At 41.2% G+C, this 12944-nt stretch overlaps 1 protein-coding gene across 1 annotated transcript in view; it reads right to left on the bottom strand.

The window, feature by feature from the left end:
• Positions 1-12944, bottom strand: part of YES1 (YES proto-oncogene 1, Src family tyrosine kinase) — a gene marked incomplete in the record, with an annotated part of 1508191 nt that overhangs the window by 846769 nt on the left and 648478 nt on the right. Inside the window, 1 exon segment of the mRNA XM_044065234.1 lies at positions 5615-5664.

Raw genomic sequence — 12944 nt, 5'->3', positions numbered from 1 at the left:
TCTGCTTCGGGCACCGCGCGGCAAGAAAGACTGAAGAAAATGGCGTCGGTTGCATTATATATACCCCTGGCGCACTGATGTCACGGAAGAAGCGACAGCAACCGACGCCAGACCAAGACTTTGGAATTCCGGCCGACTGCGGGACCACCTGATGACAGGATAACCCAAGTGTGATGACTGCAGCAGGGTAACACGATGAACATCACATCATCAACAATGTCTAACACAGGTGGAATAGCTAGAGGCCTGTGTTGAGGTAGTAGAAGGAAGTCCCTGAGCCTCTTCTTAGATTCTGAAAAATCTTGGCTCTCCCAGTGGAAATGCTCCCTCATGGTATGCAAGGTTTCCCCAAAGGAATAGTCCTCAGGAGGAGAAGCTGAAGGAATAGATTCTTCAGCATCAGAATCCTCATGGGGGGGGGGGTATCAGAAGTGGAATCAGAGGAAATGGAAACCTGATCTGAAGATTCATAGTCTGTCTCTTACCTAGGCCTCTTGTCAGGAGGGGGATGGGAACCCCTGATCAAGGTAATTAAGTCTTCGGACATTTTGAGCATCTGTTTTTTGGGCATGGGGGCCTGTCCATGTGACTGGTGAACTTGTTTCTTTGCCTTTGAAGCTGAAGTCGGTTTAATGTACAATTGTTTAGGTCTGAATACACCCTCAGAAGCCGATGCCTGCTCAGCGGCTCCAGACCCATCTGAGGGAATAGTCTCCAAGGCTACAATACCTTGAGTTTCCAGTGGCCTGACCGACTCCAAGTGAGCGTTGGTAGCGACCGGTGACTGTAAAGTAGCGGGCATCAGGGGCTGCAAAAGCACCTCACTGAGAACAGGCGAACCGGCGATTGGCTTAGGAGAAGCTTCGTCGTCGTTTTTTTCTTTGCGCTTTTTGTGAACTCCGGTAGTCGGATGGCTATCAGACGACATTGTATAATTAAATCTGTGTCCAAAATAGCTTAATGCAAAATCGTACCGACGCTTAATAGTGCATTGGTTAAAGCTAGCACAAAACCGACAACTTGAAACATCGTGGTCAGGGTCTAGGCAAGGAATACAGTAAGAATGAAAATCCTTATGAGGTATTTGCTTCCCACAAGAAATACAATTAACTTTTTCTGACATCAGTCTGGAGCAAGAAAAAAGTTTCCCCAATGAAGATTTCGGATCTGAAACTTGAACACGAAAATCTCAGGAGTCGGCCGACCGGCACTTGCGAACTGCTTCTGCTTCGGGCACCGCGCGGCAAGAAAGACGGAAGAAAATGGTGTCGGCTGCATCTTTTATACCCCTGACGACCTGATGTCAGGGAAGGGGTGACAGCAACCGACGCAGGACCTAGGACTTTGGAATTCAGGCCGAATGAGGGCAACCTGCCAGCAGGATTGCCCAAATGTAATGACTGCAACAGTGAAACACGAAGGACATCTAGTGTTTCACGTAAGGATGTTCATACGAGTTGTATTATGACCTTTTCTATAGATGCGAATGAAATCAGACACATTCTTAATAAGAATTGGACACTCCTCCTAGACAATTCCAATATTAGGAAAAAAGTAGGGGTTAGTCCACATGTAATATATATAGAAGAGGCCTTAACCTCAAAGCTATACTAGAAAAGAGAACCTGTGCAACCCGGTTACATCGGGCTATGAGGAAATGTGGCAGATGCCAACAATGCCAACATATTATGACAGGTAGCAGGTTTATTCTTAAAGATAGGGTATTATTTTACTACTGGTGGATGCAACTGCAACACAGCTGGAGTGGTATATATAGCTTTGTGCCAGCTGTATTCAAGCTTTTATGTTGGTAAAACAGAAAAATCTCTCAAACAGAGGATATATGAACATCAATACCATATAAATAAGGGGACCACTACCAACGCATTAGCAAGACACATTCTGGAATTTCCATCACACAATTTTAAGTATGTGATAGCTGAATGCATGGACAAAGATATTAGAGTAGGCCCCTGGCAACTTATATTAGAAGAAAAGGAGTTGATTAGGCAAATCAAGACAAATGCATACACGTTTCCAGGGCTTAATGAGTACAGCTCTATTAAATGCATCCTCAAGTTAAAAGCCTTAGAGAGGTGAAGTTAACTTTTTGGCACAAACATGGTGTATGTATACATATATGTACATATGAATTTACGCAAGATTTTTAAGTTATAAAATTTTTAGCTAAAATTAATTTCATCATATAATTCATGTTTTACAAGTGATCATTTTAAGTATTTAACATAATAGTGTCTTGTCATATGCAGCTGTTTTGTGAAAGGACTTGGAACGCATTATGCATAATGATTGCTTATTCTTTTTTTACTTTCAATTCTTACTTTTCATATAGTTGTATGCATCTTTAAATAATTGATGTGTAGTAATTAAATTAATTTATTGTATATAAGCACAGCATCTTGGGACAGTAATTTATCTGATGAAGTGCAGGCATTGGGCTTGCACGAAAGCGCTCACGTTATAAACCGCTTTGGATTTGGATTTTACAGCTCACTCTCCTTTTTGGTGACTAACTTGGTAATGTATGACTGGGAAGATATCTACATTTTTAACAATATTTATGTTGAACATGTTGGTTTTTACCGCTGTTTTGTGGATGACATATTTTGGTCAAGTGACAACACTTCACAACAGTTTGTAACTTACTTGAATAGCATGACAGAAACTAATGCCCTTGCAAAATACTGTATGGAGTGGCCGGGACATGGTTTTAAATTTGATGTCATTGAGGCTATTGAATTGGACCCAAGAGGTGGACCATGGACTTTATATTTTGAAAAAAGTGAAGCCTTATGGCAATTGGGAACGAACGTAACTCAATGGCCAGGCTTAAATGAATCTGTTTCCATCACTTGTTTTTTAAGATTGAAAGCTTTAGAAAGATAATGGTTTTAAAAAGTTATAATAGTCACAAACATTTGGTACACATATATTATTGTATTTTGTGTAACATATATATATATATATATATATATATATATATATATATATATATATATATATATATATACACACACACACAATATTTTATAATTTTATATTTTATATATATATATATATATATATATATATATATATGCACATTTATTATATAGTATATTTGTTCTATGCATTTAATATACTGTAATTAATTTTAATATACTGTAAATGATTTATTTATAGATGTACACAATATACAAAATTTATTTTTACACAGATTTTATATACATTACATACATTTTATATACACTGCGGTGATGGCGCTGCGGTAGCGCTGTCACCTGACAGTAAGACATTGTCCCGTTCGATTCTCAGCTAGAGCGTCTTCTATCTGGAGACATGCGTGAATGGGCGTACCTTCGTTGAAGGTTGTGTGTCAGGGCTAGCAACTCGGCACATAAAAATCTACAGCCAATCATTAGCGGACCAGAGTTTCGCTGTGGCGACCCCTAACCGGGAAAAGCCGAAAGACACAACATACATTTTATTTACATTTTATATGAATTACATATTGTATATTAGAGAACAATAAGGTTTTGAATGAATTGTAGGTGCTTATATGGATATATGACTTTAAATTGTAGAAATAGTTATTGTTCATGAATTATTCATGAGCCTTGATTCTGATTAGTTCACTACTTAACTTCTGGATTATAAATGTAGTATCTGATTAGGCATGCTCTATCTTGATAAAGTCTCAAACATTTGGAGACGAAAGCGCTTGATTTTTTTTTTATTCATTTTGTTTATTAAATAAAGTTTTTTAAGCACTAAGTTGCATTTTATTTAATTTTCGTTTTAACTTCATTTCTCTACAACCGAGGCTTCTTTGGGAGCATGACATGTTTCTTAAGGTTTACAGAAAGCTTCAAAGACTGCTATTGATTTTTTTAGATGTACAACTTACTGTGACTCCTCATGGTACTACAGACACCAAGTTATAGAAGAAGGAATGTTGGAAAAACAGATTGCTGCCTTATGGCAGCATGCATAGACAAATTTTTCCTAATATCATCAAGAGTCGGTTCATAACAGCCTCCAGACTCTGTACTAAGGAATCTGACTGTGTAAACACAATTAAATCTCTTAGTGAATTGTTTTTAGCCTGAGGTTATAATAGGGAAGCAGTGGACAATGCTAAAAAGGAAGTATTAAATAAGAGACATATGGATTTTAAGCCATATTATTTGAACAAGACTGAGATTCTCAGGTAACAGTTTTACAGCCACTGAAAACAAAAGCAACACAAGGTTTTTTTTTTTACTAAGGTACTAATGATGTAGATTTTATACGCAGTATTGTACAAAAGAATTGGCAGTTTTTGACCAATGACCACAAAACAGCAGAAGTGGTAGGTCATACACCTAAATTTAGTTTTAAGAAGAGTAACAGCGTGAAGAATTTATTCTGTGATCAAGACCGAAAACAGCCTCCCAGTTTTAAGACAGCAGATACATATCCATGCAGGACCTGCACAGCATGCTCTGTTCTTGCTAAAGAACAATTTTCCAGCATCTACATTTCAACTTTATTTTTAAACCTAAGTGTTATGCAGATTGCTCTACTGCACAAGTTGTTTATTTGGCTACTTGCAGCTCATGTTTTTTTTAAATTTATTTTAACATTTGTTTACTGAAAAAATCCGACTTGGAATGAAGCCAATTTTCAGAGGAGGCCCCGGGGAGAAACGCTCCAGACGCATGTCTTTGTAATGTGGAAGAAACCAGAGCACCCGGAGAAAACCCACACAAATGCAGGGAGGACATGCAGACTCCGCACAGAAGGCAGCCCAGCTGAGAATTGAATCAGAGGACCTCTTGATGTGAGGCAACAATGCAACCGCTGCACCACTGCGCCATCCAGTTCTTGTTCAGGTGAATGTTCTTGTTATGTAGGAAAAACAATTAGAAAATTTAAAGAGAATTTTAAGACATTTATATGACAACAATAAGAATGATATGAAAAATGCACTGGCTAAGCATGCTGCTGAAAACAAAGAACATAAGTTTTTCTTTAAGGTTCTGGAAAATCTACAGCCAAATATAAGGGGAGGGGATCTTAATAATCAGCTGGTGAAAGCAGAGAGCTGCAGTGGTTACTTAGGTTGCAGGCTGACAAGTACCCTGGAATAAATGCTAGTGTTTGTTTAAGGCCGGCTCTGAAGGGGCGCAAATTAAACAAATTTAAATGAATAAAAGTTTTATCGAATTTTACAAATGCTTACACTTGATTGGTGCTTGTTAACTGTATAGGGTATATGAACTGGAGATGTACTCTGTTTATCAATCTAAAGAAGTGTTAAATATGTGAAAGCACTTATCCTTATTTTTACTCATCTGTTTTTAATACATTTATGCGTATAGTTGTGGTAGCCCTGTTTTTCTTCGTTTGGTTTGCTGGTCTCCAACTTGGGCTTCTGTGTGCTAGCTAGCCTTTAACCTCTTGTTAAAATCTCCACCTTCCTTATGTCTCAAGCAGCTGCTTCTAACATCAGCTCCTGCTACTGAATTAGATCCTTTATCAGATATTCAATGTGTGAACAAAGAGAAAGATGACAATTATAAAAAATACGGAAGACTGTGTACACTATGTATGCTTCAGTGAAGCAACTTACCAAACAGCTAAGACGACTCAAAGGCGCAAAAGGTTACTCTGATTTGCAACCTATAAAGAAAATAAACATGGACAGTTTTAAGTTTGATTTCCTCTTAAAATCTTACATCTGCAATACCCTTGCAAAACCACTACTAAAAACTGCATCATTCAAGGAAAACCTACTTTAGACATGACAGTGGCCTTACGTCATGTACACATACCTTCAACTGCTTTTATAGAATGAAAAAAGTACAACACTGTTACAACAGTAAAATGATTTCCTCAGTCTTCGTTCTAAAACCCTTAATTCCCCTTTACATATATACAGCTTGGAATGTAACCAACTACAAACCTCAGAAACAAATTACTATAGCTCATACCTCTCAACCTGGAAACATCAAAAATCTGGACAAGGCCCATGAGAAATAGGTACAAATCTGTACACTGATTAGCATATAATTTGCATACATAATTATGTAACCCCACCCACTCCAATGGAATTGTGGGATACCAACTTTCAAATGCAAACTGAAGAACAACCAACCAAAATATGGCACCAAAGTTCCCCTGCAGATATTCCAATGTCCCATTATCTGGCTATTTCACCCCATTTACCATAAACACTAATGTGTGCATACAGCAGTGATGAAACATGGTGCCACAACCCATCCCTGCCATGTGGGGTACGTATGTTGCATATTTTCAGCTTGGATGCCTGATCACAGCTCTGTGTACCTTCTAAATGAATGCCGCAGGTACTACAATGCAAAATACAACTTTAATGTTGTTTTTTTTTTATGTTTGAGTTTGTTAATTTTCTCATTGATTTTAAATGCGTGAATACACATACCTAAAACAAAACAGCTTACAAACACCATCAAGATACAGAAAGGTGCTAGCCAAGCTGAAACAAATTCCAATTACCTGGATTACAAGCAAACCAATGAAAAACATTTTGTTTCACAAAATCTTTTGTTAGAGAGAGTTACTATTTAAGATGCAGGCTGATTAAATTAATTACCAAAATTTTCAGTGAGCTGCAACTCATCTCAGAGAAAGTACAGTTTTGTACCTACCATAAATGTAGATGTCCGAGAGGAATGCATCTGCAGTCCTTACAAATGGGTTGTCCTGTCGTCAAGCAGCCCTTCGGTCGGCCGGATTCCAAAGTCTGGGTCTGGCTTCGGCTGGTGTCGCACTTCACCCGACGTCATTGCGGCAGTTCTTCGGGTATAAAGGCATCAGCCGACGCCATTTTCCTCAGTGTTTCTTGCCCCAGATGCCAGGTGCCCTCTTGGATGGCTAAATTTGGATAAATGCCAAATATTCCAAATAGTAGAGAGCAAACACACAAAATAAGCATGTATGTACATATATACAAACAAATACACCATAATAGATCCCCCCCAAGCTAGCTGAAGATTGGTAAGTACCCTAGGAGTACCTCAGAGGGGAAGGAGGGTGGGTAATCCTGACTGCAGATGCATTCCTCTCGGACATCTACATTTATGGTAGGTACAAAACTGTACTATGTCCTTCAAGGATGCATCTGCAGTCCTTACAAATGGGTAGAATACCATAGCTAGGCTAGGGGAGGAGGAATGAGAGTAGATCATGGTGTAGTTAGTATCCCTTACAAAACAGCAGTGGCAAAGCCAGCACGGGATCTAGAGTATAGAGGTAAATTATAATGCTTGGCAAATGTATGTACGGAGGTCCAAGTAGCAGCCTCTATAATGTCCTTGGTAGCCACTCCTCGTAAGAAAGCTCTGGTAGTGGCTGTAGCCCTTGTGGAGTGAGGTCTGATGTTCTCTGGAGTTTTCTTTCCATGGTAGGAGTAACAAAATCTAATGCAATTTCCTATCCATTTGGAGATTGTCTGTTTAGAAATTGGTTTTCCTTCCCTTCCTGTTGCATATGCTACCAGAAGCTGGTCAGTTTTTCTATTGTTTTTTGTCCTGTCCAGGTAGTAGCGTAATTGTCTGTGTACATCCAAGGTATGCAAGAGCTTTTCTCCCCTGTTCTGTGGATTGGGGAAGAATGTAGGAAGGTGGATAGCCTGATTTAAAGAGACTCTGGATACCACCTCAGGCATAAATGTAGTATTTGTTCTCAAGGACACTATCTTGATGGAAGATCAGGAAGGGTTGTACTGCCATTAATGCCTGTAGCTCAGAGACCCTTCTTGCTGAAGTTATTGCCAGCAGGAAAGCAGTCTTCCAGGATAAGTATTGCAATTCTGATGTAGCTGCTGGTTCGAAAGGAGGTAGAGTCAGTTTTTCTAGCACAAAGTTCAAGTCCCATGCTGGCAATGGAGGTTTCCTGGGAGGTTTTACATTTTTAATTCCTCTCAGAAACTGTCTGAGCAGGGGATCTTGAGAAGACAGGAGGATCCAAGCTGTATTCTGCTGAAATAGCTGATGCATGTATCTTGATGGAGGAATAGGACAGGCCTGTATGAAAAGCTCCGCCAAGTACTCCAGGATGTTGGCTATGTTCACCAGTGTCACATCTTGGCCCTTTGCAGTACTCCAGATGAGATATCTTTTCCATTTTGCTGCATAATTCTTTCTTGTTGAAGGTCTACGAGCCTCCAGGATTATGTCTTTAACCCTTTGGGATAAATTTGGGTTAATTGCTGTTATGTAATGTTCCAGGCAGTTAGCTGCGGAGTTTTAAGTTTGGATGCAGAATGTTGTAGTTGTTCTGTGTCAGCAGTAATGGGATCAGGGGCAGTGTCCATATTTGTTCCCGAGACATGCTCCTCAGCAGTGGATACCAATGTTGTCTTGGCCAGTCTGGGGCTATCAGAATGATCCTCAGACGTTCCTCTTTGATCTTGAGAAGCACCTTGTGCATCAAAGGAAGTGGTGGGAATGCGTATGCTGTCAGGTTTTTCCAACTGAAGGATAGTGAGTCCACCTTCCAAGCAAGTGGGTGGTAAGTCCTTGTGCAGAATTTCTTCAACTGGTGATTGAGTGGGGATGCAAACAAGTCTATTTGTGGTAATCCCCATTCTCTTGTGATGGTTTTGAAGATGTCCGGATGCAGCATCCATTCGTGGGCATCTGTTGTAGTTCTGCTTAATATGTCTGCTAGAATGTTTTCCTTCCCTGGTACATAAATTGACTGTAACTGAATGTTGTAGCTCAGAGCCACATCCCATAGGTCCAGTGCCAACCGGCATAGAGGGTATGAGTGTGTGCCTCCCTGTTTGTTGATGTACCACATAACAGTGGTTGTCTGTCCTTATCATCAACTGGCCTTCTTGGAGAATAGGTCTGAATGCCTGGATTGCCAATTTTACTGCCATCATTTCTTTTAGATTTATGTGCAGATGCAGCTGGTCTTGAGTCCATAGGCCTTGAATGCACTTGCCCATCATGTGTGCCCCCCAACCGAGGTCTGAGGCATCTGTCGTGATGGTTTGACTTGGTTGACTTTTGCAGAAGGGCAGTCCTGTGTTTGATTGACAGGCCCGAGCCCACCATAAGAACTCTTGCTTCAGGCATGGGATCATTGGAATTTTTGTTTCTAGGCTGTGCTTGTGCTGAGACCACAAATTCTTTAGGTACCACTGTAGCTTTCTCATATGCAGCCTGGCATGAGGGACCAGTATTATGCAGGATGCCATGAAGCCTAGAACTTGTAGCACTTTTCTTGCAGTTAGATGGCTCTGCTTTGTTAATGCCAAGAAGTAGAGAGGAAGTTGCTCTTTCTTTTCTGTGGTTAGAAATGCCATTTGTTTTGATGTGTCCAATTCTGCACCCAGAAAGGTTATTCTTTGGGATGGAATCAGTCTTGACTTTTTTGTATTGACTGTATATCCCAGGGCTTGTAGCAGGTAGATGACTCTTTGTAAGTCTCCTGTTAGTTTGTTTTTGTTGTCCGCTTGTATCAGACAGTCGTCCAGGTAGGGATAGATTTGAATTCCCTGAAGTCTGCAATGAGCGATTACTGATGCCAGGCATTTTGTGAACACTCTGGGCGCAGTAGATAAGCCAAAGGGCAATGCTGAAAATTGATAATGCTCTGATCCTGCAAGAAATCTGAGGTATCTTCTGCAAATTGGTCTTATGGGGACGTGCAGGTATGCCTCCTTGAGATCTAGAGTTACCAGCCAAGACACCTTGCCCAGCATGGGAAGAAGCTGCTGTAGGGTCAGCATTTTGAATTTTGGAACAATGAGGAATGTGTTTAAAGCGGACAGGTCTAGAATAGGCCTCCATTTGGTTTCCTTTCTTGGTACCAGGAAGAGCCTGGAGTAAAATCCCTTCCCTTGCTCTGAAAATGGTACCTTTTCTACAGCTCTCATTCTTAATAATTGAGATATTTGTTTTAGAGCTTCTGTCCTTTGAGAAGGTGGTAGGTTTGGCATTCCTCTCTTTCCTGGTAGTGTATGGAAATGGAACCTGTAACCTTTGTCTATAGTCTGCAAAATCCATTTTTCTCTTGTAATGCAGTGCCAGTTTTTTGAAAATAATGATAGCTTTCCGCCTAAGGGTGCTTCTAGTTGTTCCCTGGTAGGCGGTGCCACCGCCAAGTCACTGTGATTGAGTTGTTATAGTGGTGGTGGCTGTATCGGTGCCTCGTTGGTTGTTACCCTGCCACTGGCGACCCCTGTAGGCACCCCTGGATTGGTTTCTGCCTCTAGAGCCTATTCCTGCCTCTTTGTGTCTTAGAGGAGTCCGGAAAGGACCAATTCTTGGAGGGCCAGTTCCTGCTAAACCTTGGAGGTTGAACTTGTAAGAAATCTTTGACTGTTTGCACAGATTTTGCTTTCTCTTCCATCTTTTTTAGTACCTGCTGTGGGGGCACCAAATAAATTGACCTTGTCCATAGGTGCATCCAAAAGCTTAGATTTGACATGGTCTGGTAAGGCCTGTTCTTTCAACCATGCATGTCTCCTGATAACTGTGCCAGTCATGGCTGATCTAAAGGAAGCCTCCAGTGCATCATAGCCACATTTTAAAGAATGGTTACTAACTTGCTGTATGTTATGTAACATTTCTTGAATATACTTTTTATCTAAAGATTCTTCAAAGGACAGCTTTTTAGTCAACTGGTCAAGCATAAACTCTTGATATTGAATCATATGAAATTGGCAGTTCAAAGCTCTAGCTGACAAAGTAGCAGAGGTGTAAACTTTTACCCCATCTCTAAGGACCTGGAATCCCTTTCAGAGGGAGGGTTTTAGAAGAAGTAGCTGCTACAGCTTTTGGGCCCTGGGAGATAGTCTCTGGATCTGCAAAAGGAGCCTTATATAAGTGGTGATGAGTGTCCGGGACCCTGTAGTACCTATCGGGCTTAGCAGGAGCCGGAGGTAAAGTATCAGGAGCAGTGCAAGCATCATTAAATGCATCATCAACAACAGATAGAACTGGAGGTATAGCTAAGGGCCTATGCTGTGGCAAGTGAAGAAAGGTCCTAAGCCTTTTTCTAGAGTCTGAGAAATCTTGGCCCTGCCACTGAAATTGTTCCCTCATAGCATGCAAGGTTTCCCCAAAGGAAAATTCCTCAGGAGGAGAGGCTGAAGGGATGGACTCCTCAGCATCAGAGTCTTCGTAAGGAGAATAAGAAGCCTCAGGAGGGTCTGTATGATCTGAGTCATCAGAGGAATCATCTGTGGCTACTGGCTCAGGGGGCTCTGCTCTAGGCCTCTTTTCTGGAGGAGGGAGAGAGGCCCTGTCTGGATGAGGCTGGGATCCACGAATTAAAGAAATGAGATCCTCTGCCAAAGAAAGCATATGGGAGCTGGTGCTGGGCCTGTGAGAGGGGGGCTTGGCAGGCACAGGTTTTGAAGCTTTGGCTGCTTTAGCCCTGGCAAAGGCCTTAATAGACATAGCTGGAGGAGGCCTAGCAGCTCCACGTGCAGGGTTAGAAATATCTAGGGGAATGGTGTCTGATAAATCCTGTGAAATCGCAACAGAAGGTTGGATTTCAGAAGCCGTTTCTACCAGGATGGAAGAGGCCTCGGTAGAAGGCAAGTTATCGGCTGAAGAAAGAACCGCTTGCTCGGTTTCGGCCAAAACCGAGACACTCGTGGTTTGCTTAACCGCGGACCGCGAGTGTCGGTCCTTTTCTTTGCGCTTTTTGGTTATTTGCGTAGTCGGAGGATCCAACGGCATAATGTAGGCAAAATCGGAGCCGAAAATCTGTTCAGCAAAGTCCGAGCGACGTCTAAGCGTCCGTCGGTTAAAAGAAGCACAGGCTAGACAAGCTGCTACGTCGTGGTCTGGGCCTAAACAATGTATGCAATAGGAGTGGAAATCTTTATGAGGTATTTGTTTCCCACAAGATAAACAGTTATTAACTTTCTCTGACATCGGCTGAGGCAAGAAAGAGTCCCCAACGGGGTACTTAGCTTTATAGAAGTCTTCGAAGTAGTATTCGGTAGTAGTAATCTCTGGATCTGACCGACCGGCACTTGCGAACAGCTTCTGCTTCGGGCGCCACGCGGCAAGAAAGACTGAGGAAAATGGCGTCGGCTGATGCCTTTATACCCGAAGAACTGCCGCAATGACGTCGGGTGAAGTGCGACACCAGCCGAAGCCAGACCCAGACTTTGGAATCCGGCCGACCGAAGGGCTGCCTGACGACAGGACAACCCATTTGTAAGGACTGCAGATGCATCCTTGAAGGACATCTAAAATGAACAATCAAACTTTCATAAACATGTATTAAAAATACAAAGGCCTACGCACATATAATATCATGGAAAGCACATCAAGTATATGATATAGCATGGGGAAGAAAACAAAACAAAAGTCTGTCATCCTTAGATGTGGTCCATAACAGCAACTTCTTTAAGTAACATTTAAAAAGCGGCAATGAATATAACATCTAAGATTCTACTGCCAAATCATGCAGCACCTTTACATTTTAAAGGAGGTACAACGTAAACACTTTTGCTGTTTCATTCTTCCTATGTCTTCAAAAAGAGGGTCTAAAAGCCCCTATTTTGCAGTTTGACCAAAATTTATAGTGATAACCTCACTCCAAAGTGAATGTCCTCTGCTTGGTAGCTGCAGGTAACTTCTTGCACAGTCTTAAATGCTAAGCACTGGTTTCCATTAAGAATGGCTTTACAAAGTGTTGTCTTTTGAGTGACTCTCAGTAAGCTGAAGCAGTTAGACAAAACATGCCTGTCTCTTATTTGTCAGTAGTACGCCCCACTGTCTTTTAACAAGGCAGCATTTTCAAAACTTTCCCTACTTTCAAGTCCTTCATTCACTTGTGCCTCTTCCCCCTCAGTTGCTAATATGTGTAATAATGAAGGAGAAAATGATGGTTGGTGACCAAGTAAATAAAAACAAACCAGTTAGGCACTTGATTTAAAAATGCAATCC

The sequence above is a fragment of the Protopterus annectens genome, chromosome 3.part0 (genome assembly GCF_019279795.1).
Source record: "Protopterus annectens isolate FY-2018-M chromosome 3.part0, PAN1.0, whole genome shotgun sequence".
Taxonomy (NCBI): domain Eukaryota; kingdom Metazoa; phylum Chordata; order Ceratodontiformes; family Protopteridae; genus Protopterus; species Protopterus annectens.
The sequence above is the reverse complement of the archived record's forward strand: the minus strand, read 5'-3'. Positions and strand labels throughout refer to the sequence as shown.